We start from the raw sequence: 24,917 nt of genomic DNA, 5'->3' as shown, positions 1-24,917 counted from the left end.
CTATCTTTCTCAAGCTGAAAGCAGAAAAACAAGTTACTCTATGCTGGGCTAGTTGTTTAGAGGTCTAAAAACATTGAGTTGGGAGTCTCTCGATTCCAGAATTCTGGGTTCCACATCCATACACCACGCAGGGTTATACCACCATGCAGGTGGACCCTGAGTGCAGAATTGGGACAGCTTTGATAAGTTCACAACGAAGTCCGCCCGTGAATTACCAATCATTCCTTAGCATCGAGAGCCCGTGAAATGCGAGCCAATCAATTTGTACCAATCAGTTTAAATTTAGGCCAATCAGTTTAAATTATCGGAGCTCAGTGGACCAATTAGTTTCCTATTTTCTTGGATGTCTATAGCTGCATGAACTCCTGGATAGGGGTGATGTAAGCAGTTTACGGAAGCAAGATAAGCTTAGCCCATTTCCAGTTACCTTATGCGGCCAGGATCACCTATTCAAGGCCTTTTTGCTAGGTCTAAACAAAGGGCGGGCTCTGGAATGTGACCTTTTACCTAGTTTCTAACAAAGAGCACAAAGAGCGGGCTCTGGAATATGAAGTGTTTGGGGCTCCTTAGAAGGCTGGAGTTAGGCTGTATTATTTTTTATCCTTTAAGTGTGCATCATTAAACTGAAGTTATGTTTAATATTTAAATGTGATTTAAAGAATAATTTGAGGGTTTGGCGGGCTTTGTTTTGTGTTGTTTGTTTTGCGATCGTCTCAAAACTCACTCTGGGTCACTGGATGATCTTGAGGACCCCCAGCTCTTTCACTGCTCTGGGGCTGAGATTATGGCTCGTTTGCCTCCCCGTTGCTGTGATTAGAAACTGACCAAAGGGGGCAAGAGAGGCTTTGTTTGGCTTGGTCCATCACTGAGGGAAGCTAAGGGAGGAGGAACTCAATGCAGGATCGGGGAGGCGGGATCCGTGAACAGATGCTGTCCACTGGCTCGCTCTCATAGCTTGCTCAGCTTGTCTTTTTAGACAACCCAGGACCACCCAAGCATGGGTGGCTACATCCATGGTGAGCTGGGCCCTCCTCCTGTGTCAGTTAGCCATTGATCCCCTCCCGTACCACAGACCCATCTATCTAGTGGAGTCAGGCCCTGGAGATGTGTCTAGTTTGTGTCATCGGCACAGACTTGCACCACTACACCTGGCTTTATGCGGTGCTGGGGATGAAGGCATGGTAAGCTGTGGAGCCCTGAATGAGTAAGTTCTTAAAGTTTCATTTAAGAGGAAGCAGATGGCAGACAAAAATGTGTTGCTGAATTCTGTGTGCTCTCTGAATTCCAGATGAGACTGAGCAAATGGGAATTGTGTAAATGTTAATATTTACATATCAGAGCTGGGTTTCCGGGAATATTTCACTTTAGCTTAAGTAAAAATTACTCAGGGAAAAAAAAACGAGTCTTACTGAAGATGAAAATAATTGCATTTCAAAAGCCAGAAATTTAAAAAATTTAAGAGATTAAGAAGCAGAGTTCCAGTTAATTTGAAAGATGTTTGGAAAACTTTAACAAAAACTAGCTTTAAAGGGATCTGTCGGAAGCTTCCCTGCTGCTGAGACTTCTGTGCTTTCAAGAGAAGGACACTTTTCTGTGCCCTGGCCACCACAGATAGCCTCTTTCTCATCTAAAGCACATCTGTCTGGCTATATGTGACAAATCAGTGCATAACACATAGTGGAATTGGGAGAGTCTATGCCCATAGGACTTGTTTTCTATTCTCAGCCTTTGCCAATATGAAGTCCTTGGGTTGTATTTGTTAATGTTACAGTAGTAGATGGTCCACGAGGCTGGAAGGAGGACTTGCAGACCTTGCAGAATACTGGAGTTCAGTCCCTCCCCACCCCACCCCACTCCCGCACCTGTATCAGGCAGTTCGCAATGCCTGTAGCTACAGCTCCACATAATCTGATGGCCTTTTCTGGCTTCAGCAAATACCCATTCACAGTCCGCATACACAAGCATACATGTACGCCAGCTGATACTAATCTTTCAAAAGAAACAATCCAAAACACAGATTTTTTTTTTCCAAGGTTGCTTTTGGGGATTAAAACCACAGTCTTGGGCATCCCAGGCACCTATCGATAGAGGACCTATCAATAAATGCAGTGAGGAGCTTGAAAGTGCCAATCACTGCTATTGTGTTTTGTGTCCATGAGTCTTGGAAAACTGAATATTTTGTGTGGCTGGATTCTTATGAAGTCAACTTTTCCCCCCTCCAAGACAGCTCAGTTCATGAGGCTTAGGCAGCAAGTGTTTACCCACTGAGTCATCTTCCAAGTCTATTTATAGATTCGTTTATTTTCATTTATCAGAGTGTGAGTGTATATGTGAGTGTATATGTGTGCGTGTATGTGAATGTGTGTGGTATGTGTACATGTGTGTGTGAGTGCATGTGGAGTGTGTGTGTGTGTGTGTGTGTATTCATATATTGTGTAGATACCTGCTGATTCCAGAAGACTGGATCCCCTGGAGTTAGGGTTATAGGCAGTTGTCAGCCACCTGACTTGGGTACTAGAAACAAAACTCAGGTCCCCTGGAAAAGTTGTGAGTGCTCTTCACCTCTGAGCTATCCTTCCAGCCCCACATTTGTAGATTTCTTGCTAAGGGAATAATGTATAACTTAAGTTGCATCCAGACACATTCAAAACATTATTTTACACCTGAGTTCTTTTGTTTCCATTTGTATTTGTTTGCTTGTTTGTTTTGGATTTTCGAGTCAGGGCTTTCCTGTGAAGCTCTGGTTGTTCTGTAGACCAGGGTGGCTTCCAACTCAGAGCTCCACCTGCCTCTGCTTCCTGAGTGCTGGGATTAAAGGCATGCACCACCACCGGCAGGCTCTGTGTTTGCTTTTTGAAGCAGAACTGCACATAACTCATGTGCTTTGGAAAATTGAACATTTTGTGGGGCTGGATTCTTGTGAAGTCACCCTTTTATCCCCTCCAAGGCAGGGTTTCTCTGTGTAGCCCTGCTGTCCTGGAACTCACTCCGTAGACCAGGCTATACTCCAATTCAGAGATCCACCTGCCTCTGCCTCCCAAGTACTGGGACTAAAGGCATGTGCTGTCACCACCAGGGTGTGAAGTCACTCAGTTCTACCTATATGACTTTAGATCCCAGAGTCTAGACTGAAGCTGTCCCTTTGCCAGGCTCAGCTCATATCAGACTAACTAAACCTAAGCTCCGTCTCCCCTGGAGGAGGGCAGAAAGCTGGGTCTGGCTTCAGATACTTTGATTTAATTTTCAAGCAATACTTCCTTGAACTTACAATGAGCCCTGCTTTCCTGGATGTCTTGCTTGTGTGTGTCACCAGTCCTCAAGTCCCTCCACTTCTCATGTTCCTGTTCTGGTGACAGGTCAACAACAGGGCCATTGCTCTGCTGTGACCCTTGCTCCCGCCTCCTTCCCCCTGCATTCTGAATCAGAGGTCAAGTCAATCTTCTAGTGTCTACTAAATAAAAATTCCATCAAAGAGAGGTGTGTAAGTTGGGAAATTAGATTCTACCTACAGTTGTAATCATGTGCTAATCAGTGGGATTCTTTGAAGGGAATGCTAAGGAGACGAATTAGCAAAGAGAACCTTACATTTCCCACCAGATTATAGGATATAAATTAGTAAGGGGGCATCAGATTCCACCCCCCCAAAATAAAATCGTACAAGCCTTATAACTTTTTGGAAGGACAGCAATCTGAAGACTGTATAATTATTCAGGTCCCTATTTAGCCTAAATTCTCATTAAATAGAGCTAAGAATGTTTTGAGGAATGAAGATTAAGGTCTAGTAAACTAATTGAAAGCCTTATTTCTCAAGGCTACTTATTGGAATCAGGCTATGCACTACTCTAAGTTACTCCATATTGTATATAATCACCAGTCCCAAAACCAGGGGCTTTGTGTCATCAGTTGAGTTATTTGTAGAATCTATCAGGCCCCTACAGGGATCCAGAGTCAGTTTGAGGAGAAGAGAATCTCTGTATTTATGGGTCTCTTTGCTTTCCTCAAGGTGCATATTCTTTATAGGTATTCTTTTGTTTTTTTTTAAGATTTATTTATTTATTTTATGTATATGAATACGCTGTAGCTGTCTTCAGACACACCAGAAAAGAGCATTTGATCCTCATTACAGATGTTTGTTAGCTACCATGTGGTTGCTGGGAATTGAACTCAGGACCTCTGGCAGAGAAGTCAGTGCTCTTAACCACTGAGTTATCTCTCCAGCCCAAGGAGCACATTCTTGTGTGAGCCATTTCATGTTATTAGGGAACTTATCTGGGTCCTGTCTTCCCCATTAGACTAACTCTCTGACATCACCCAAGATAGCACAGGCACTACAGTGTATAAGATTATTTTATTTCTTTCATTCAGAGGGGTATCTACCTTTCCTTAATGTCTCATAACAAGGTAACAAGTATCTCTCAAGTGGGAATTCTCTAGTTCAATAGTTGGGTGGCACTTCCTGGCTTTTCCTACAAGCCAATGTCTGGGCTTTATGTATGGCTACTGCACAGAGAATTTGTTTCTGCCTGCAGCACAGCTGTTATTCTATACTGTGACATTAAGCAATCTTACTGATTCATATTTAGCATATCTAATTAATACTGCTTGGAGGGTACCTAGGTCTTATTTCCAGTGCTAGATTGGGAAAATTGTTTCCAGCTTGAAATAGTGTGGTGGTTTGAATATGCTTAGACACTGGGAAGTGGCACCATTAGGAGGTGTGGTCTTATTGGAGGAGGTGTAGCCTTGTTAGAGGAAGTGTGTTACTGTAGAGGTGGGACTTTGAGGCCTCATAGATATGCTCAAGTCAGGCCAGTGTGATCCAGAGCCTCCTCCTGGCTGCCTTTGGATGAAGACATAGAGCTTTCAGCTTCTCCAGCACCATGCCTGCCTGGATGCTGCCATGCTTCCCACCATGATGATGATGGACTGAACCTCTGAACCTGTAAGTGAGCCCCCAACTAAATGTTGTCCTTTGTAAGAGTTGCCTTGGCCATGGTGTCTCTTCACAGCAATTAAATCCAAACTGAGACATACAGTATCTATTCCCACAAAACATAAGTAAATGTGATGATTTGAATGCTGTGCCCCTCATAAGTCTTGGGCACCTGAATACTTGCTCCCTAGCTTGTGGCTGCTTAGGGAGGATTCAGAGACATGGCCTTGCTGGAGTGAGAATGTCATTGGAGGTGGGCTTTGAGATTTTTGAAGACTCAACGCCATTTTCCCAATGTGTTTTCTGTCTTTTCTTTGCACACAGAGATATGAGACCTCAGCTGTTCCTGTCACTGTGCCTTTGCTTCACTATCTTGGATTCTAGCCCCCTGGTACCATAAACCCAGTTAAACACTTTATTTTATAAGTTGCCTTGGTCATTGTGTCTTACCACAGCAATAGAGAAGTAACTAATTAATATAGTAAATAAAACACAACTTTGCCAATATAAAGTTTTGTAAGCTTCCACTTTTTATTGTCATATCAACTTACACTTCTGTTCTCTTAATTAAATTGTAACCCAAGCCAGAGCTTCACCAGTAGATCCTGGCACAGTGCTCCCAGATCAATGAATCTTCTATTATTCTTCCTATCCAGCCCTGACCGTTGAACTCATTTATATATTTAAGGCTCTAGATTCTTGGGGAAAACTGAGCCAAACGATCTCTTGTCAATCTTTATCTGAGTAATGTCCATAATTGTTGGTATGGGCAGTTTCAGATCTTATTTTTTCATGGTAGCCTTTTTTCTTCTCAGATAAATGTTTCCAATTGGTAAATATAGCAAACTTGTTTGAGTCCCCTCAAGACTATAATGCCATATTTTTGTCTTTCTTCATTTTTTTTTAATATAGTGTCTCGTGTAGACTGGGCTAACACTGACTGTTCTATGTAGCTGAGGATGACCTTGAACTTCTGATCTTCCAGTCCCATCTCCCTGTAGCTGTGATTACAGGCATGTGGCAGCACCACACCAGCTTTTATGCAGTGATGTACCCAGTGCTTGGTGCAGGCTATACAAGCACCCTACCAACTGAATTATATCCCCACTCCCATCTCCCTTGTTTTAACCACATCAATTTCCATTCTTTTTCTCTTGGCACTATGGATCCCATCCCAGAGCCCTTGCTAAGCATACACAGTGATGGGAACAGGAGGGAACCCTAGAGGGCTAAGAGGAAGAAACACTGAAGATAGCCATGTGGACTGGCCAGTGTCACCTGCAAGCCAGAGAGTTCTCGCTGCACAAAGAGGGACACTTCACAAGCAGCCGCACCCTCCCCTCTCACTCTTGCAAGCACTGCTTACTTGGTAATCCAGGATTCCCATTGAGATGTATGTAACTGCATATGGACCACAAAAAGGAAACCCCCCAAATAACCTATTTAAAAGCCTCTTTTACTATACTGCTTGTTCACTAATTTTCCCCTTACAAACAAGAGCTCTCTCTAGCTGGTGCATGAACATTAACACTGTTCTCTTGAAGAAGCCTCAGAGTCATCTCTTTGTTTAGAATCCGACAACAGCCCTGGAAGCAGCAGGTCCAGTCTTGCCATAACTGGAAGCTAGAAATGTCCTTGACCTTATCATACTAGGGGCAGGAGGACTCTGGTTCCTGGTCTGGCTCCTGGATGATTGATTTCAGGGTCTAAACTCCTGAGGGTAGAACATGTCAGCAGCCTTTGAAGCCACTGAAACTGTGGACCCAACTCCCATTTCCCTATAAACACTAAAAAGGTAAGCCTTAGCTTTGCCACTCCTTGGGCCTTAAACTATCCTTTGGAAAGGTGAGGGTGCCTAGGCTCTGTTGAAGTCCATGAAGGGAAAGCTCTTTTCTTCCCGTGGTGACCCGTGCTGCCACGGTACCAAGTATCGGGCATAGGCCTGGGGGATTGACAGAAGACACAGAATCAGGTCATTCAGTAAGAATGCCAAAGCTTTACTGGGGGACCAGAAATATACATTAGAGGCCAGGAAAAACAACAGGAAAAAACAATTATAGCCATAGGTCAGGCACCTGGGAAGTCCCTACCACACCGAGCAGGAAAACAGGAATCAAGCTAAGCTGCAGGATGTTCTGCTCTCAGGCAACATGTGCAAACAGCTCAGCTGGGGGCGTTGAGCTAAGTTCACCGATGCCTAACAGGTCTCCCTTTTTTATTTTATAAAAATTAATAGTGTCTGTCTTAGGTCACCTTCCATCCAACTCCTATTACCCATCTCTGGGAATCTCTGCCAGTCCCAGAGCCCCTGTCTTAGGTTGGTGTGGACTGCAAAGGAGTTGCCTGTCATAGACTGACTATTCTTGATACAGGTTGAGCCAAATTTGAGCAGATGGATTATCCTGTGCCAAAGACATAAGCATTGTTCAGTTACTGCTCTGGACTGGTTTTGTTGTTTGCACATACAGTTTAGAAGGAACAATCCCAATGCAGCAGCTCCACAAGCCAAAAGCCCTAGTGCCATGGACCCAGTCCATTCTTCAATCAGGTGTGGCAGTAATGCCAAAGTCTCTCTTATGGTGATACAAGGTGACAGGGAGTCCTCCTTCATCATTTAGAGGGATAGGCACAATTCCAGGAATTCTCACAACCACAGCCCAGGGGATCTTCATACTCTCAGCAATTTGTCAGTACAAACAATCTGCTAGAACAATTCAATTTCTTGTCTTCTTCCTGTTCATTAGAGACTTTTCAAACTACAAAAAAGAATGGGACTAAGTATTCAAGGAAACATTGCAAAGCACAACACAGGAACCAAAAAATGAAGTTCTATCTAATTCCTATTACTATTTTTAATAAAACATAAACTATTCTCTAACAACTTGTCTTTTGGCTAACAATTATCAATTTTGCTTAAAAGGCTTGCCATGTAATAGGCCAAGTATCAATACTCTGCAATGACCAATTTGATAGCTGATTGAAACAAGGAACAAATGTTTCATCAGGTTCTTAAGGCATTCTTTTCAAAACAATCATAGCCATAGGTCAGGCACCAGGGAAGTCCCTACCACACCAGACAGGAAGGCAGGAATCAAGCTAAGCCGCAGTATCTCCTGCTCTCACGAAACCTGTGCTAACAGCTCAGCTAGGGGTGTTGAGCTAAGCTCACCAGTGCCCAACGTGGTGGAAAGAATCCTCTGGTCCTAGGTAGAGAAGTAATATTCTGGCCTCCTGTGAAAATAAAAACATTGCATAGTATTGTCTCCTCTCTGAAGAGTTAATCCAGCTGGGTCCCAGTCAGCCACCAGGTTCAGAAGCCCACTTCATAGGAAAATTATTTACCCAAAGTCAAACTAGGAGAATGGAAAGAATGGTTGTCCTCTTCGTAGTTATCCCCTCGCTCCAGTGCAGTCTCTAACAGAACTTCCATCAGGTGTCCTGTGGGCTTTTCTGAGTTGCTCAAAATACTATAATTTTTCCTTTTGCTTTTTTTTCCCTTTTTTTCTCCCTAAATACTGACCAAAGCCCAGGCATGCTCCCCTAGACACTTTGGACTTTCTATTTTTTTTTTTCAAGACAGGGTTTCTCTGTATATCCCTGATTCTCCTGGAACTCACTCCGTAGACCAGGCCAGCCTCAAACTCAGAAATCTACCTACCTCTGCCTCCCAAGTGCTGGGATTAAAGACATAAGTCACCACTGGCTGGTGTGACTTTCTAATTCTTCTCTGGAAGCCCCAATACTTTCTGCCATGTAGTTGCTTGGCTAGCATGATTACTTGATTTTCATTTTTCATTTTTACTGAATCTGCCTGCTTTCTTTGTTTCTTTCCTTTTTGAACTTTTTATTCTTTGTGAATTTCTCATCATGCATTCCAGTCCCACTCATCTCCCTGTCCCTTCATATCTGCCTTCTGCCCTTGCAACCTCTCTGCTAATAGAAAAGAAAATTAAAACAACAAAAGAAGAGGAAAAATACCATAAAACAAACAAACAACCCTTTGGAAACTGTGGTGTGTCATAGTGTGTCACACAGTGTACCCTTTTGCCCAAACAGCTTTACTTGCAAATGTTTATTGCAATGAGTCACTGGTGCAATTGGAGGCCTCTGGCTTCTGCTACATCATCAATACTGGATCCTCACTGGGAACCCTGTCATTATCCTGTGTCATTGAGATCCTGTAGTTTTGGATCTGCAGGACTAGCCTTTCACACGGAGCTCCAACAATGTTCACAGATGAGGTAGATGTTGGCATTGGCCAACTTGAAGCTCTGGATCTGAGCCTGGGTGGTAACTGTGTTGTTCAGCTCACCAGCTCTCTGGTGTGGTTGCCACCAAGGCCAGCTCTCCCATTTTGCTTATTCCTGTTTTGTCCTGGCTAATGGCGGGTCAGCTCTCCCCTGCCTATGCCACCAGGGCCAGCTCTATGGTGCTGCCCACTGCCTGCTTTCTTAAAAGTCATTTTATTTTCTCTTCTGCATCTCCTTCCTCCAAGCAACTAATGAAATTTATAGCCTGCCTGCATTGGTGCTTGGTCCTCAAATTCCTTCCATGTTCATTTCCAAATTCTCCCAAGACCAAGAACCAAGAGAGGGAAGCCTCCATTTCCTAGGCAGTAACACTACTATTGGCCTATGCTGTCAGCCTGTCCCATTTGTTTGCTTGTTTTGTTGGTTTGTTTTTCTGAGATTGATTTGAGACTGAGTAGCCCTGGCTGGCCAGGAACTAATTGTAAAGACCAGGTGGGCTTTGGAGGGGTTGTCCTGCCTCTACTTTTGAAGTGATGGTATCATAGGCATGTGCCATTATGCCCAAATGTTCTCCTCAGATTTCCATTTCCTCTTCTTCTTCTTCTTCTTCTTCTTCTTCTTCTTCTTCTTCTTCTTCTTCTTCTTCTTCTTCTTCTTCTTCTTCTTCTTCTTTTCTTCTTCTTCTTCTTTTTCTTCTTCTTCTTCTTCTTCCTCCTCCTCCTCTTCCTCCTCCTCCTCCTCCTCCTCCTCTTCTTCTTCTTCTTCTTCTTCTTCTTCTTCTTCTTCTTCTTCTTCTTCTTCTTCTTCTTCTTCTTCTTCATTATATTGGTTTTTTTGTTGAGACCATATTACTCTGTATAGTTCTTGGCTTTCATGGAATCCTCTCTGTAGACCAGGCTGGTCTCAAACTCAGGGAGATCTGCTTGCTTCTGCCTTTTGAGTCCTGGGATAAAAGGCATGTTCAGCCATTTAAGTTAATTCTTAATGGTCTAAAGCTTTCCACGCGGGCTGGAGAGATGGCTCAGTGGCTAAGAGCACTGCCTGTTCTTCCAGAAGTCCTGAGTTCAATTCCCAGCAACCACATGGTAGCTCTCAACCATCTGTAATATAATCTGATGCCCTCTTCTGGCATGTAGGTGCTCTAGTGTGTGTGTGTGTGTGTGTGTGTGTGTGTGTGTGTGTGTGTGTTTAAAGATTTCCACTTCCTTGAAACCGGCCATGTAACTCTCTATTTCTTCTTAGGCTTCATCTTTACCAATATTTTCTTTATCCAATTATTTCTTAATAACTATTATAAAAATTGTCACCGTCATGAGATAAGGACCCTGACTGGCCCCAGGCTTTTTCACATTAGTTTGTTAATTGACTTAATGCTCTGTAACTTCTATGAGAAAAGATAGAAAAAGGCACATCTCAAATTGTATTTCTGTTTTGCAGTAGCAGAGATTTAATTTAGTGTGAATGTCCTTAACCATAGCATTTACCATGGTGGGCAACAAGTCTGTTTAGTAGTTGGATACTGTGTTGGCTAGTCTTATGTCAACTTGACATATAAACTAAGGATTTTCTGAGAGGAGGAATCCTCAATTGAGAAAATGCCTCCATAAGACTAGGCTGTAGACAAGCCTGAAGGGCATCTCTTAAATTAATGATTGATGGGGCCCAACCCGTCAATGGGATGTCATCTCTGGGCTGGTAGTCCTGGTAATGATAAGAAAGCAGGCTGAAGCATGGAAGCAAGTCAGTAGACAGCACCTCTCGGGGGCCCCAGCATCCACTTCCACCTCTAGACTCCCGTCCTGTCCTGACTTCCTGTCCTGACTTCTTTCTGTGATTAGCAGTGCTGTGGAGTGTAATCCAAATGAAACCTTTCTTCTCCACCTTGCTCCTGGTTATGGTGTTTCACTGAAGCAATAGAAACCCTAAGACAAATATCCTAGTCATATAAGAGTTAGTCCCCGGACCATATGCCCCAAATATGACATGCATTTGCTGCACTCATCTGAGACGTTCCACGTGCCATGTTAAAGCTGCAACAAATATCCTTTTGCAGAATTTAATTGGCTTTATTTGCAAGTTCTCAAATGAGAAATCAGTCTAGACCAAAAACGGTTCAGAATGTTCCACTTCAGCACTTAGGCAGGATATATTTATAGCCAGAGGAATGGAAATAATGTACAGAACACGGAAATGAAGTGCAGACATAGCCCAGCTGTATACAGCTTTCCTGCCTTATTGGAACATGTTTTAAACAGTTGGCCACTTGTGACTGAGCTAGTTTTTGTAGGCGTAGGCAACAATCCATTTGCATGGTACAATGTGCACAGAAAAAGCTTTAAGTGGAACTGAAATAGAGAGCCTGCTTCAGACTAAACTTCACGGGGCAAGCTTTTTTCTCAGCATAAACATACTTGGCAGTGGCTTCCATCTAGCCTATTAGATTGGTTCTTCCTTCTGTGTTTGAGGATCAAGTCTAGCCTTCCATGGTGTCAATCTAAAAGATATGCTGGGACACAGCAAATATGAGAGCAGAGAATTTGAAAGAGGAGAATGAGCAGAGAGGAAAACAGGAAGAAAACAGGAAAAGGCAGAGCTGGAGGAGATGCCCTGTGGATAAAGTGTGTGCTACGAAGCCATGGATCCTGAGTTTGATCCCCAGCACCCAGTATGGTGAGCGTGTGTCATCCTACTGCTGGTAGGCAGGAGGATCCCTGGATCTCACTGGCCACCCATTCCAGCCAGTTGGTGAGCTCAACGCTCAGTAAGAGATCCTGTTTAAAAAATCAAAGTAGACGTTATTGTTGTGGTAAATAGCCAGGCTGTCAAATTGGCTTCAGCATTCGTTACTTTTCTACTGCTGTGATAAAACACCATGGCTAAGGTAATCTATAGAATAAATATATTTTATTTATTTGAGCTTATGGTTCCAGAGGGCCAGACTGCATGATGGCGGAGTGGAGGTCGGGTGGTGGGGGCAGGAAGCTGTGAGGATTCACCTCCTGAACAGTGCGCACAAGGTAGAGTGAACTAGAAATGGCGTGAGTTTTTCAGTTCTTACAGCCTACCTCTAGCAACATACTTCCTCCCTCAAGGCCACACCTCCAAAACCTCCCCAAACAGTGCTGCCAACTAGGACCAAATATTCAAATACTATGGGACTATGCGGAACATCTCATTCAAACCACCATACCTTCTAAAATGTTAATATTTATGTTTATATCTGTAAATTTGTGTTCCTGTTAACTTTGGTCAGAGGAGCTCCTTTTTTGGTAGCAGGTCAATAGAGACTCATATCTGATGCAAATGCTCCATGGACTGGCTAAGCCAGGTCAGTCAGGCAACAGGGTTTCCAGGAAGGGAGTGAGGACTGAAGAGAAAAAGACAATTAGACAACACTATATACCACGATCCCAGCCAGTTCTGAGAATGAGTGGTTTTTTTTTTTCAACCTGCATTTATATCATTCTAGGTACATACAAAGTATATGGTCAGTCGTAAGGCATAAACAAAGTAGTCAAGGTACAAACAAGGCAATAATCAAAGTTATCAAACAAGGCAATAAACAATGTCCCCTGGTCACTGTGTCTAGGATGACCAAGATACAAGGAATACAATACATTCCTTGCCTGTATATACTTTGAGCCAAGTTCATTGTCCTTGTCTGATGTCAAATTCCTGCCAAATTTCTAGATGTGGCCCCCAAAGCTCTCCACAATGGATAAAATGTCAAATATAACTATATGGATTGCCTGTACTAATGTTGCTTGTGCAAGGCTTGGGGAACAGTTAGGAAGAGCAGGCAGAAAGACTGTGAGAGCCGACAGAGGAGGGTGGCTGTTAAGGCAGACACGGCTGCTGCATGCACCAACCTGCAGCGCCTGCTGATACATGCACGGGTCCAAGGATACATGCACGGGACCAAGTCTGTCAGAATTCCAGCAAGGGCCGTGGAGCTGCCTCCACCCTTGGGAGAGGAGCTAAGAGCAACTGATGGTTTCTGAGGGAGAGTGACTAACTTTCCTTTGGGGAGTAGGTTGCCTGTGCCCCAGTGGACTGCCTGGTATCCATGCACAAATGGACAACAGTGATTGGACTCAGGGTTATTAATGTCAACACAAAAAAGGGAGGCAGTGAAGCTGGGAGGGTGGCAGGGTTGGGTGGGGCACTGGGGTACAGGTGAGGGGAAGATATTTGTTGTAGATCTGAGAGACAGAGAACAGTCAGTCCACCTGGAAGAGTCCAGAGCAGAGAGAAAAAGTGGACTGGACTTTGGGGCCGGGGAGAATGGTAGGTAGGTATGATCATAATACATTGTGTAAATGTATGAAACCTCAAGTAATACATAAAAATACTATTTTAAAAAGTGAGGTGGAGATTAGAAGAAGTCATCTGACTTGGACCTCTGGCTTCTACATAAAGGTACAGACATGTGCATCAGCACACAAATCAAGACAAAACGCAATACACATAAGCCAGGTCAAAGAATGACCAGGTTGACAAGGAGTTAAGCACTGGATCCCGTGGAAGACAAGTGCACAGAGAGCAGATGCATAGTGGTCTTTCACATTCTAGAAAATGGTCAAACGAAGGTGGGTGTTAGGATTCTGTTTAAGCTCTAACCCACAATTACCTGTCAGCAGCCAGGTATGCCCCTCCCCACAGTTGCCTGGCAACAGCCAAGTAGGCCTGGCCTACAAAAGAGGGTGCTGGGCCCCCTCCTCTCTCTCTTACCTCTCTTACCTCTTGGCACTCTCACCTCTCTGCCCTCTTGGGCTCTCCTCCCCTCCCCCCTCTCCACATGGTCATGGCCAGCCTCCACTTCTCTACTCTCTCTCTCTGCCTTTCTCTGCCTCCACTGCCCCATTAACTCCCATCCTCTGCCCTGAATAAACTCTATTCTATACCATGTCGGTGTGTGTCTGTCCCTCAGGGGGAAAGGGATGCCTGGGCATGGGCCCGCTGGGGCATCTTCTTCCCCACACCGCCGTATACCACATTCTCTAAACCTCTTTCTCTTTTTATGAACCCAACAGTGGGGGATTGGATGAAGTTCAAGAGTATGAAGTCTGGGAACTAAAGCTGGATACCTATAAGAAGTAACAAAATTTAGGCCTGGGGTTATACAGCAGATTCTTCTAAGAGTACAAACCTTCCAGTTAAGGAGGTGAAACAACAGGCTGTTCTAAGGGAGGTGAGACATCCCATCCTGCAGAGAAGCTCCTGAAACTCAGGAAGTAAACAACCCAAAGGCCTCCTTCCTTTCTCTGCCCCCTCCGAGCCACCCAGGGTCTCCTGTAGCCCTGAGTGTCCTGGAATTTAGATCCACCTGCCTCTGCCTCACCAGTGCTGGGATTGAAGGCAAGCACCAACTCCCGGCTATACCATTAAAGTCGTCCCCACCCCTGAGACAGGGTTTCTCTGTGTAGCCCTGGCTGTACTGGAACTCACTCTGTAGACCAGGATGGCCTCGAACGGAAACTCAGAAATCTGCCTGCCTCTGCCTCCCAAGTGCTGGGATTAAAGGCATGTGCCACCACTGCCTGGCACCATTAAAGATTTTAAAGGAGGAAAAAAAAAACAAAACCTTCAACTTAAGAGGTTTGTTTGATGGAATAGTTTCTACTTGTTAGAAAACTAAAAGCTAGAAATTACTAACATCTTTTAGTTTATATTTGAAAATGGATACTACACTCTCTCACACTAATGTACAATGTTATTAACTGATGGTAACAAAGTGGTTACAAAGAAACAAGTCTTAAAGATTGTTTCTTTTTCAAGACAGTTTTCGCTGTGTAGCCCTGGATGTCCTAGAACTAACGCTGTAGATCAGGCTAACCTTGAACTCAGAGGTCTTGTCTGCCTCGGCCTTCCTGAATGATGGGAGTAAAAGCATAAACCACCTCCTGGCCATTTCTCTCTCTCTCTCTCTCTCCTCTCTCTCTCTCTCCTCTCTCTCTTTCCCCCATCCCTTCCTTTCCTCCCTCCCTCCCTTTCCTCCAGCCCTCTCTTCTTCCTTCTCTTTTTCTTTCTCCTACCTCTCCTTCCCCCTCCTCTCCTATTCTTCTTCCCTCCCCCTCCTCCTCGTCCTCCTCTTCTCCGTCCTCCTTTCCCAGAAACAAACCATCACAAATAGAACGTTTTATACGTCACTAAGAAACATTTGAAGTTCATAAAGATTCTTGGACTGGTGGTTCGTGTCCATTGGCTCCTTCAGTCACCAGTAGCCATCTCAGACCTACCATCTTTACCATGGCGCTCCATGAGTTTTCCCAATTCAAACTTGGGTTTGCATTTTTCGCTTTCCAAGGAAGACTCTTTGGAAGAGGATAAGTGGACTGGCAAGCCTTTTCTATGTCTTTCCCAGAATTGTCTACTATCAATTTATTATTATCTTGTTGGTGGTAGGTTGGTTGGTTGGTTTTGAGACAGGGTCTCGCTATGTAGGTCTGGTTGTCCAGAACCTCCTTTATCAGCCATGCTGACCTGACTTAACAGAGATCCACCTGCCTCTGCCTCCCAGATGTTGGAACTAAAGGTGTGCACCATCATGCTTGGCTTGCAATCAATTCATCACCCACTTTTTTCTAGTCATTTGTCTGTACTTTTCCTGTTATGATATCATCTTCTTCCAGTTCTGATAGACATATTGGTGCTGACATAGACATCTTATATATCTGTTTATTGATTTTTTTTCCCCTTTAGTAAAACCAGCACGAAAAAGCAAATGGTCATTGGGTTTCTTGACATCAATGTGAACTTCAATCATGGCCTGCCATTTTGACCATGTCCAGGGTAACAGCCATAGCCCACAGAAATTAGTCTGACAGTTTTTACCCTGAACTTCCTCAGTAATTAGCTTGGAGTTTCTAAATGCTACTTCATTATTTGGTCCTAAAGCAAGGCTCACTTTGAACAAATGATCCTCCTGGCCATCACATGCAATTTTGGTTCCTTGAGTCCTTGTGACTACAGCTTCCCAGTGTTTCTAATATTAAATTAACTGGGATTTTCATATCAAACTAATCTTTGATATGTGCCTGGTGGCACATGCTTTTAATCTTAGATTGGCAGAGCCAGGTGGATCTCTCTGTGAGTACCAGGCCAGCCTGCTTTACACAGGGAATTCCCAGATAGCCAATTTCAAAAACAACAAAAAAACAAAAGCAAAATCCCCAATCCCTGGCGGTGGCGTTGCATGCTTTTAATCACTCATACAAGAGAAGTGACTGCAGGTGGATCAAGGCCATATACAGAGCAAGGTCCACGATGACCCAGGCTACACAGAGTGACCCTGTTTTAAGAAATGGAGGGGAAGGAGAAAGAGAAGAAGAAAGAGAGAAAATGACCAACGTTTTCTTCTTGGCTCCCTTCTGTCACCTTTGGTAGGCACTTGTTCTTGCTAACTGGCATGATGCCTGTCACTCAGAGAGCCAAAAGGGCTTGGTTTTGTTTTTGATGGAGGGTCCTTTATGGAGCCTTGGTTGGCCTGGAATTTGCTACATGGACCAGGTTGCTCTTGAAATTGTGGTCATCCTCCTGTCTCTGCCTGTCCAGGGCCTGACTCACAGGAATGAGCCACTAAAACAGGCTTCAAAATAAAATGTCTAATTCATCCTTTTGGCCTTTCAGACACATGCTAGTTCATTTAATAAAATGCACTAACAGATGTTAGGCAGAAACGGTCACATCTGGGACTTGTAAAGCACCATTCCAAGTCTCCAGGGAAGCAAAAGCAATATTGATTCATCTTCCCCCAAAGCCTGTCTCACTAGCCACCTCATTTAGTCTGTTTAATTCCTTTAAGCTGAATATTTTGTGCATAAGAGTAGCACCAATTATTTTAGTTGTCTTGGGAATATTAAACAGAGCTACAAGACCAAGGGGACTGTTGCAAACAGAAACTATGCTAAAATACGAGAAAAACTTGACTAAATCTTGTGGTTAGAATTATATTTTTTTTTTCAGCTGAATGGGTGATCAATCTTGAATTGCCTGCATCCTGAAGCCTCTTTGAAGTTTAGGTCTCTTTGGACCTTTCTGCAGTCTTAACTTGGTTCTTTCAGAGAAGGGACTCCTGTACCTTCACTCATCAGTAAGTGGGTAAGCCCCAAGCTATTCCAGTCTTCTGTATACCTTTTATTTTTAATTTTGTTTTATTCTCCTAAGCCAAGTTTTCTAAGAAAACAAAAACAAAACCTGCTGGTTTCCTGTCAATGGATTGTTGTATTTGCATTATGTCTAGTTTCTTTTATTATAGTTATCTTTCATGTGTGTGCACATGTGCTCGTCACAGAGCAAGAGTGGCCATCAGATGGTAATACCAGGGAGTGGGTTCTCTCCGTCTACTATATGGGTGTTGGGGATGGAACTCAGGTCATCGGGCTTGGCAGCAGGCATCTTTCCCTGTTAAACTATCTTGCTAGCTTCTTAAAATAGACTAACCTGGGGAGATAGACAAAGTCTGTGCAAACAATGAGGCCCAGCACCTATGTAAAAAACTGGGCCAGGTGACACATATGGAGGCTCCTTGGGTTTGGTGGGCAGCCATACTAGCCACAACAGTGGGCTCCAGGTTTAGTGAGAGACCCTGTCTCAGAAAACAAAGTGGACAGTGTTGGGCACTGGTGAGCTTAGCTCAATGCCCCTAGCTGAGCTGTTTGCACAGGGAACATCCTGTGGCTTAGCTTGATTCCTGTTGTCCCACCCGGTGTGGTAGGGACTTCCCAGCTGCCTGACCTATGGCTATAATTGTTTTTTCCTGTTGTTTTTCACCTGGCCTCTAGTATATATTTCTGGTCCTTCAGTAAAGCTTTGGCATTCTCCTTACTGAATGACCCGTGTCTGTGTTTTCTGTCAATCCCCAGGCCTACACCTGATACTTGGTACCGTGGCAGCGCAGTAGGAAGACTCATGACATGGGCAATTCATGACGGCAAGCACTCCTGCAGACATATTTGCACACACATGTATGCAACACACACAAACACATACAGACACACACACCAATAAGTAAATAAATATAAAAATAACCACATTGATGAGCTGTGGAGATGTCTGTCTCATAAGCCACCTATACACTATAAAGAGCAAAATCACCTGGGAGAGTTGAGGCCAGGGTGGCCTCAATGAAGACTGTGAAGGCTGATCTTCATTGTCAACTTGGCTACATCTGGAATCAATCAAATCCAAAGACACTGGACACTCCTGTGAGGGATTTTTTTCCTTTCTTTCTTTTCTTATTTTTTCAGACAGGGTTTCTTTTCTGTGTACCTTCTGTAGATGATTCTGTAGACCAGGCTGGCTTCAAACTCTGCCTACCTCTTCAGTGCTAGAATTCAAGGTGTATGCCATCTCTACCAGCATTTTTAAAAATCAGATTACCTACAGCGTGAAGCCCCGCCCTAAATCTGGGTGACACCTGGTGGCAGCCCACACAGAAGGACTTGAACGGACTTGAACGCCTGCTTGTCCTCGCTCTCGCTCTCCTTGACAGGCTCTGCCTCCCAGGCTTAAATCTACTTCAGGATGCCTTTGTAGACTGGAGACAGGCAGGTCTATAGAAATCAAGCACAATTCCATTGCCGACTTGGGACTGCTGAGACAGCCAGCCTTGTGGACTCAACAACTACCGGATCTTGGGCCTTGACATCAAAAGATGGCCATTGTCGAACTACTCAGTCCACATCCTATAAGCCAGTCTAATAAATCCCACATATATTATGTTAGGAGTGTGTGTGTGTGTATGTGTGATATATATATATATATATATATATATTCTATCAGTTGTCTTTAATACAAAGAATGTCTTACACTTGAAGGTAAATGACTCAGGATTGAGGCTCACCTGTCCCTTTCCCAAACCCTATGTCTGGGATGGTTACCGAATTACAGGCATCATATCTGTAATCTACAGAAGAGGAATAAGCTGTGTGTCTCATGTCAGAAATTCCAGCTCTTAGGGAGGCTGAGGCAGGAGAATCACTGCAATTTTGAGGCCAGCCTCAGCTACAGAGTGTATTTCAGGCTAGCATGCGCTACAGAATAAACCCTGGATTTTTGTTGTTTTTATAAAGAAAAAAGGAAGAGCCTTTGCCTCTCCCAGTGTTTTATGAGCAGTGACACACAGCTGGTAACAGTAAGCCGCTTGGAGCACGGCTGGAGACCTCTGTGCAATGGCTATGTAACAGGCAATCTTAAGGACATTTTTTGCTCGTAAGGAATAAAGTCAAGGCAAACCAAACACACATGGGCTACTCTGTCTCACAAGGAATCCCCATTTAGCATTATCTTAACACATATTCCTCAAGCAGCTACTAAGTACCAAGCACTGTGCTGATCTCTAGGAAATACAAGACTTATTTCATCAAGGGCCATATAGTGTATTCTCAAAACATTTAACAAAGTTGTCATATTTTAGAAGCTCAAGAAAGTTTGGCTGAGGTAAGCTAATCTTATTCTGTAATAATCTTGTTCTGTAATACTCTGTAATATTACCATAGGATAAAGCCACTAAAGAGGTAATTAAAAAAAAAATTACCAGCCGGGCAGTGGTGGCACACACCTGTAATCCCAGCACTCTGGGAGGCAGAGGCAGGTGGATTTCTGAGTTTGAGGCCAGCCTGGTCTACAGAGTGAGTTCCAGGACAGCCAGGGCTATACAGAGAAACCCTGTCTCGAAAAAAAAAAACCAAATCCAAAAAAACCAAAAAAAAAAAAAAAAAAAAAATTACCAGTACTACCCAGTTTATAATGTGATTAGGTGGACATTACTTCTAAAGTCTCTAGGGGAAAATAATATTTTTTGACCAAGAGTTCATCTAGACATCCACCTATTATACTTATATATCATAAGTGATATTCTCCTACTTAAAATATTGATGTCACTTTTAACATTTATTAAAAGTGTTATTTTAGGATTTTATTTTGAGATAGGATTTCATAAATCTCAGGCTGGCCTCAAACCCCCTATGTAAATGATTGTAGCCTCCACCTAGTGCTGGCATGAACCACTGAACAGGTTTTAAGCAAGGCCTTGTGCATGCTACCCCAGTGCTTTAGCAACTGAGTTACATCCCTAATCCTGATGCTAATTTTTAATTTGTTTGCTTTGTTTTGGGGACAGGGTCTTGCTGTGCAAAAACGTTTGCAGCCTTCTCAGCTTCCAGAATGCTGGGATTACAAGTGCTTATCACTTGCACATTTAAACAAGAGGAACCAGACACAATGTAGCATGTTCATAATCTCAGCATTTGGGAAGCTAAGGCAGAAGAATTGTGAGTTTGTGGCCACCCTGGGCTTCTTAATGGCTTTGCATTAAGAATAACAACAAAACAAAACAAAAATTCCATGTACTGACTGTAGTGGTTCAAACTGTAAGCCAAGTACTTGGGTGACAACCACAGGAGGATTGTCTGTGAGTCTGATGCTGTCCAGAACAGCTTGTCTCAAACAAAGCAAAAAGAAACAAACTCCAACAGCAACAAAAAAACCAAATTGAGCAGCCAAGTCTGCAAACCCACGGATTCCCTCAAACCAGAAAACAAAAAGAATGGGGAAGTCGACGCTAGATGACAGGAAACCTGTACAGAGTTTATCTTTGAAGGTACAACTTTTAGGAACTAGAGTTATTGTTGAGGTCTGCTCCTTTTAACATAACTGTAGTCATTTTGTATTCAGCCTCCATTTTGCTCAGAAGGTGAAATTAAGTTCAAGTTCTCAGACTCCACTTCCCAGAAGCAATTATCCATAGCTGATGGGGAAGAGTGCTATTAATAAGCCAAAATTATGGTTGAATTGCTTGTACTTTGTTATATCAAGAACTGGAACTCCCTGGTTCCCGACCTCTGCCTCCCCTCACGTAGCACCAATCTCCTCAAAAGATAGCTGATAATACTTTGTCTAGTTAGCCAAAAAATGTGCCACCTCACTGCTTGCCTTTAAACTTTTGAACCTGGTTTTTCATAGAAAAAGCCTGCCCAGAAGACAGACTGGTGCCACATTTAGGCTCCTGAGGCCCTTTTGTGGCCCTGAACATTCAGTCTTGAGGTGTGGGTTCAATAAACTATTCTTGTTTAACTGAGATTTGTGTTCATATGGTTTATGTGGCGACTCTTGAACCCCCAATAGTTATAAACTTTCTTGGAGTTTTTCGTAGCATCCACGAACCAACTGGTGGCATCTCCATCGCTAACAATACAATTGTTTCTCATAGCTCTCCTTTTCTTCCTGAACTAAGTCCAAAGGTGCACTCTCTTTGTAGATGTACTGACTTGGGTAATTAGTTCCCGTCAGCGGAATTTGATCAGTGATCGTGTCTCTTCCAAAGGAAGTTTTTGAAAGCTCCCAGTTATTCCTTAGTTTCTTTCTTTCTCTGCTACAAAGAATGAATTACTGTGATTCAGGTGTGTCAATGGCTATTGTTAGTTGTCAACTTTACTACATCTGGGACTAACAAAAACCAAACATGGAGGGATTTTTCTTAATTTGAATTGGGAAGATCCACTTCTCATCTGAATCTTTGAGCTGGGAAGACCCCTCTCTAATCTGGACCACACCTGCTGGCAGCCTGTGCAAGCACACCGAAGAAGGAAGTTCTTGCTCTTTGCCTGCTTGCTCTTGCATTGTTTCCAAAACCATTCCTTCACTGGCATTAGAACCCACTTCTTTGGGATTCTTTCATATACTAAAGACTAGTTAAGACATCCCACCTCGTGGACTGAACTACTGGACTCTCAGACATCCCATTCTGTAAGTTCTGTTACTCTAGAGGCACAGACTAACACAGGTGATACAACTAGGTGATTAGGTCTCTGCCAGTCTGGTTCCTAGACAGACTGGCACTGTGATTCTGCTTCTTGCTAATCACTAAGGATGAGCAGGTGATAAGCCTTTGTGGTGTTGAATCTAGAGGTTTTAGAGATGTTTCTTACTGGATGGCAGAACGTAACTTTCCTGTTTAATCCAGTCTAGGAAGATTCATTCCAAGTTTTTTGGTTTTCTTCCAGATAGGGTTTCTCTGTGTAGCCCTGGTTGTTCTGGAACTCACTCTGTAGACCAGGCTGTCCTTGAACTCACAAAGATCCATCTGTCTATGCTTCCTGAGTGCTGGGACTAAAGGTGTGCACCACCACAGACTGGCCTCATGCCAGCGAAGAGATAAAAATAGATGAAAGAAGTCACACTGATTTGACAGAAGTATCTTTGTACTAAAGAATTTTTAGTGCAAGGTCTAACTTTTAAAGTAACTTTTAATCTAAATATCCCAGAAGTTTTCTTCTTTAAAGATGATCCTACTGTGACTCTTTAAATAGGATATTAAATTTACCCATAGTGTCTGTGCTTCCTATAAATGATAACTTTCCTTAACACTAATTGACTTGCTTAATCTAGTCACACATCACGATTTCCAAAGCATTTGAACTAGAGCAAAAAGTTCTAAATTATGAACATTCTTCTTTGATGGAAGGATGGTGTTTCTGTTCCTGACTACCTCTCCAGAGGGTGGAGGAACAGAACCCTCGGGATTATTTTGGTTTTTATTCACATCCCAGGAAAAGTTTAACCTTGAAGGGCTTTTTAAATTGCTAGTGAACCGTAAGTATGAGCGCCAGTCCTGATTGGTCACATCTGGAATTAACAAAACCCAAACAACTGAGCACACTTGTGAATGTTTTCTTGATTGGGTCATTTAAGGCGAGAAGTCCCACCCTGACTCTTTGCGGCCTTGTGTGGCAGCCTACATAAAAGGAAGGGGGAGTGGAGAGCTTTTGCCTGCAAGTCCTTTTCTCCTGCTGCTGAGACATTATTTTGCTGATATTAAAACCTACTTCCTTGGATTCTAACATAGACTCAAGACCAGCCTCTAGGATTTGAAAAGGTTTTTCACCTTTTAGTTTGGAGACAGCACTGTTGGACTAGCCAAACCACAGCCTGGAAGCCACTCTAATACCCCCTCTATATATATTGCATATATTTAATATATATGCATTCTATTAGTTGTTTATATAGAAAACCCTGATTAATATAAGTAAAAAATTTAAGCCACAGAAAAGGAGTATCATAATAACATTACAGTGCAAGTGCCTTCACATTTATCATCTGTTATTCTTGATTATCCTTTCAAGAAAACATGACCAATGCACACTTTGAAATTAGGCAACTTTTTTTAATGTGTTACTAAAACTTAAATGCAGGAATTGCCGAATGATTTCTTGTAGGCTGTTTTCTTTGGGGGGGGGTAATGATGACTATTTAATATCAACTTATATTTTCAAGTTCAGAATACTGAAAGCATCGAGGAATCATTAGGAACGGACTAACAGGCGCCTACTTCCAGAGTTGAAGGTCACTTTCCTTAGATCTTGATGGCTTTGTATGCCTTAGATCCAAACTCCCGGAAAGTTCTGCAGCAGAAATCCTGAGGATTTCTAGCGCTGGGATGAATGTGAGGACGAAGTCAGGGGCTGTAAGCCCAAATCGAAACCTCAGCAGCGGGCGGAAAGGCGCAACCTGTGGGTTCAGGCAGGCCCAGAAAGGCTCCAGGACTGGAAAGCTGACAGAAAGGAGCCGCCCAAGTTAGCAAGCGTAGGCTGGGGGCTGCGCTAGCGCTGGGGGCGCCTGGCGAGCCATAGCCGCGGGCGGGGGCGGAGCCAGGACCAGGGTGTGGGCGTGGCCCGACGGCCCGGGCCTGCACTAGGCACGCCCCCTCCCCTACGCCAGGGGCCTCCCCGCGCGGTGCACGTCCGCGTCCCGCGCCTCCGCCTCCTCGCTCGCTCGCTTGCTCGCTCCTTCCCGCCCTCCCCGCAGCTCCGGCCGAGCCGGCTCCCCCCTCCCCAGTCTCTCATGAATATTGAGCGGCCCCTGTTGTATTTCCCGAGCTCCATTGCGGAAGACGAGGCTCGCCATATTGTGCGGCGGCGCCGGCGGTTGATCCTCGAGTCTCGCTCCGGCCACGGCCAGCGCAGCCCCGGGCTGGGGCAGAAGCCGGTGAGCCGGGCAAGGCGGGATGGCGACGTTTGCGAGGGCGGCGGGCTGTGGCAGGGGGATCCCGGACGGGCCGCGGCCCGAGAGGCGGTGGGGCTGGGGGTGTGTGTGTGTTCGCGGCCGCGAGGGGCCGTGAGGCGATGGCGCCGCCGCCCCCGGCCGCTCGCGGCCCGCCCGGGAGGGCTCATTGTTCGCAGCCCGTGAGCATCGGGCTGGTGAGGCGTCCGGAGCCCTTCCGGGGAAGCGCACGCGCGCCGCCCTCGGCTTACCGCGGCCGGGGCCTCGAGGGCGGCTCCGGAGCGGTAGGCGAACTTAGCCGGTGCTTGCCCGCGGGGCCCGGAGGTCTGCGCCGTGGGGGCGGGGCGGGCCGCCAGCCCTCCTTCCTTCGGGACCTGGCTCGGGGTTGGGCTCGGGATCCCCTCACGGCCCCACATTCCAGGAGAGCCGCCGCCTGCCCCGGAGTATCTGTTGCTGCCTCCGCGAGCCACGGGCTCACCCTGGAGGCGGCGTTGGGGGAGGGGGCGAGTCCGTCCGTGCTGCAGGCTGCTTCGTGTTTTGACCCCGGGCTGTTTGCCGAATTCCCCGGTTCCCCCTCTCTGCCCGTCGGCTCCCCAGCCCAGGTCCTTGTTAGAATCGTTTCCTTGCTACAGAAGTGTCTTGCCTACTCGCAGAGATACTGTTGTTGGTAAAAATCGGTCTTGAAAACTTTGAGGTTCATTTCTATTATTTTGCCCACGGAAACAAATTACCGA

The 24,917-nt window shown here is 44.5% G+C and overlaps 1 protein-coding gene and 1 pseudogene across 1 annotated transcript in view; one reads left to right on the top strand and one right to left on the bottom strand.

Moving 5' to 3' along the window:
- Window positions 1-15,350: 15,350 nt before the first annotated feature.
- On the bottom strand, window positions 15,351-24,087 carry LOC127697051 (40S ribosomal protein S3a-like; annotated as a pseudogene).
- Window positions 23,967-24,917, top strand: part of Rnf2 (ring finger protein 2) — a 30,630-nt gene continuing 29,679 nt past the window's right edge. The window contains exon 1 of the mRNA XM_052200506.1: window positions 23,967-24,168. The gene's annotated coding sequence lies outside the window, so the exon portion shown is untranslated. The remainder of the gene's footprint in view (window positions 24,169-24,917) is intronic.

Source organism: Apodemus sylvaticus, chromosome 12, assembly GCF_947179515.1.
Source record: "Apodemus sylvaticus chromosome 12, mApoSyl1.1, whole genome shotgun sequence".
Classification (NCBI taxonomy): Eukaryota; Metazoa; Chordata; class Mammalia; order Rodentia; family Muridae; genus Apodemus; species Apodemus sylvaticus.
The sequence above is the reverse complement of the archived record's forward strand: the minus strand, read 5'-3'. Positions and strand labels throughout refer to the sequence as shown.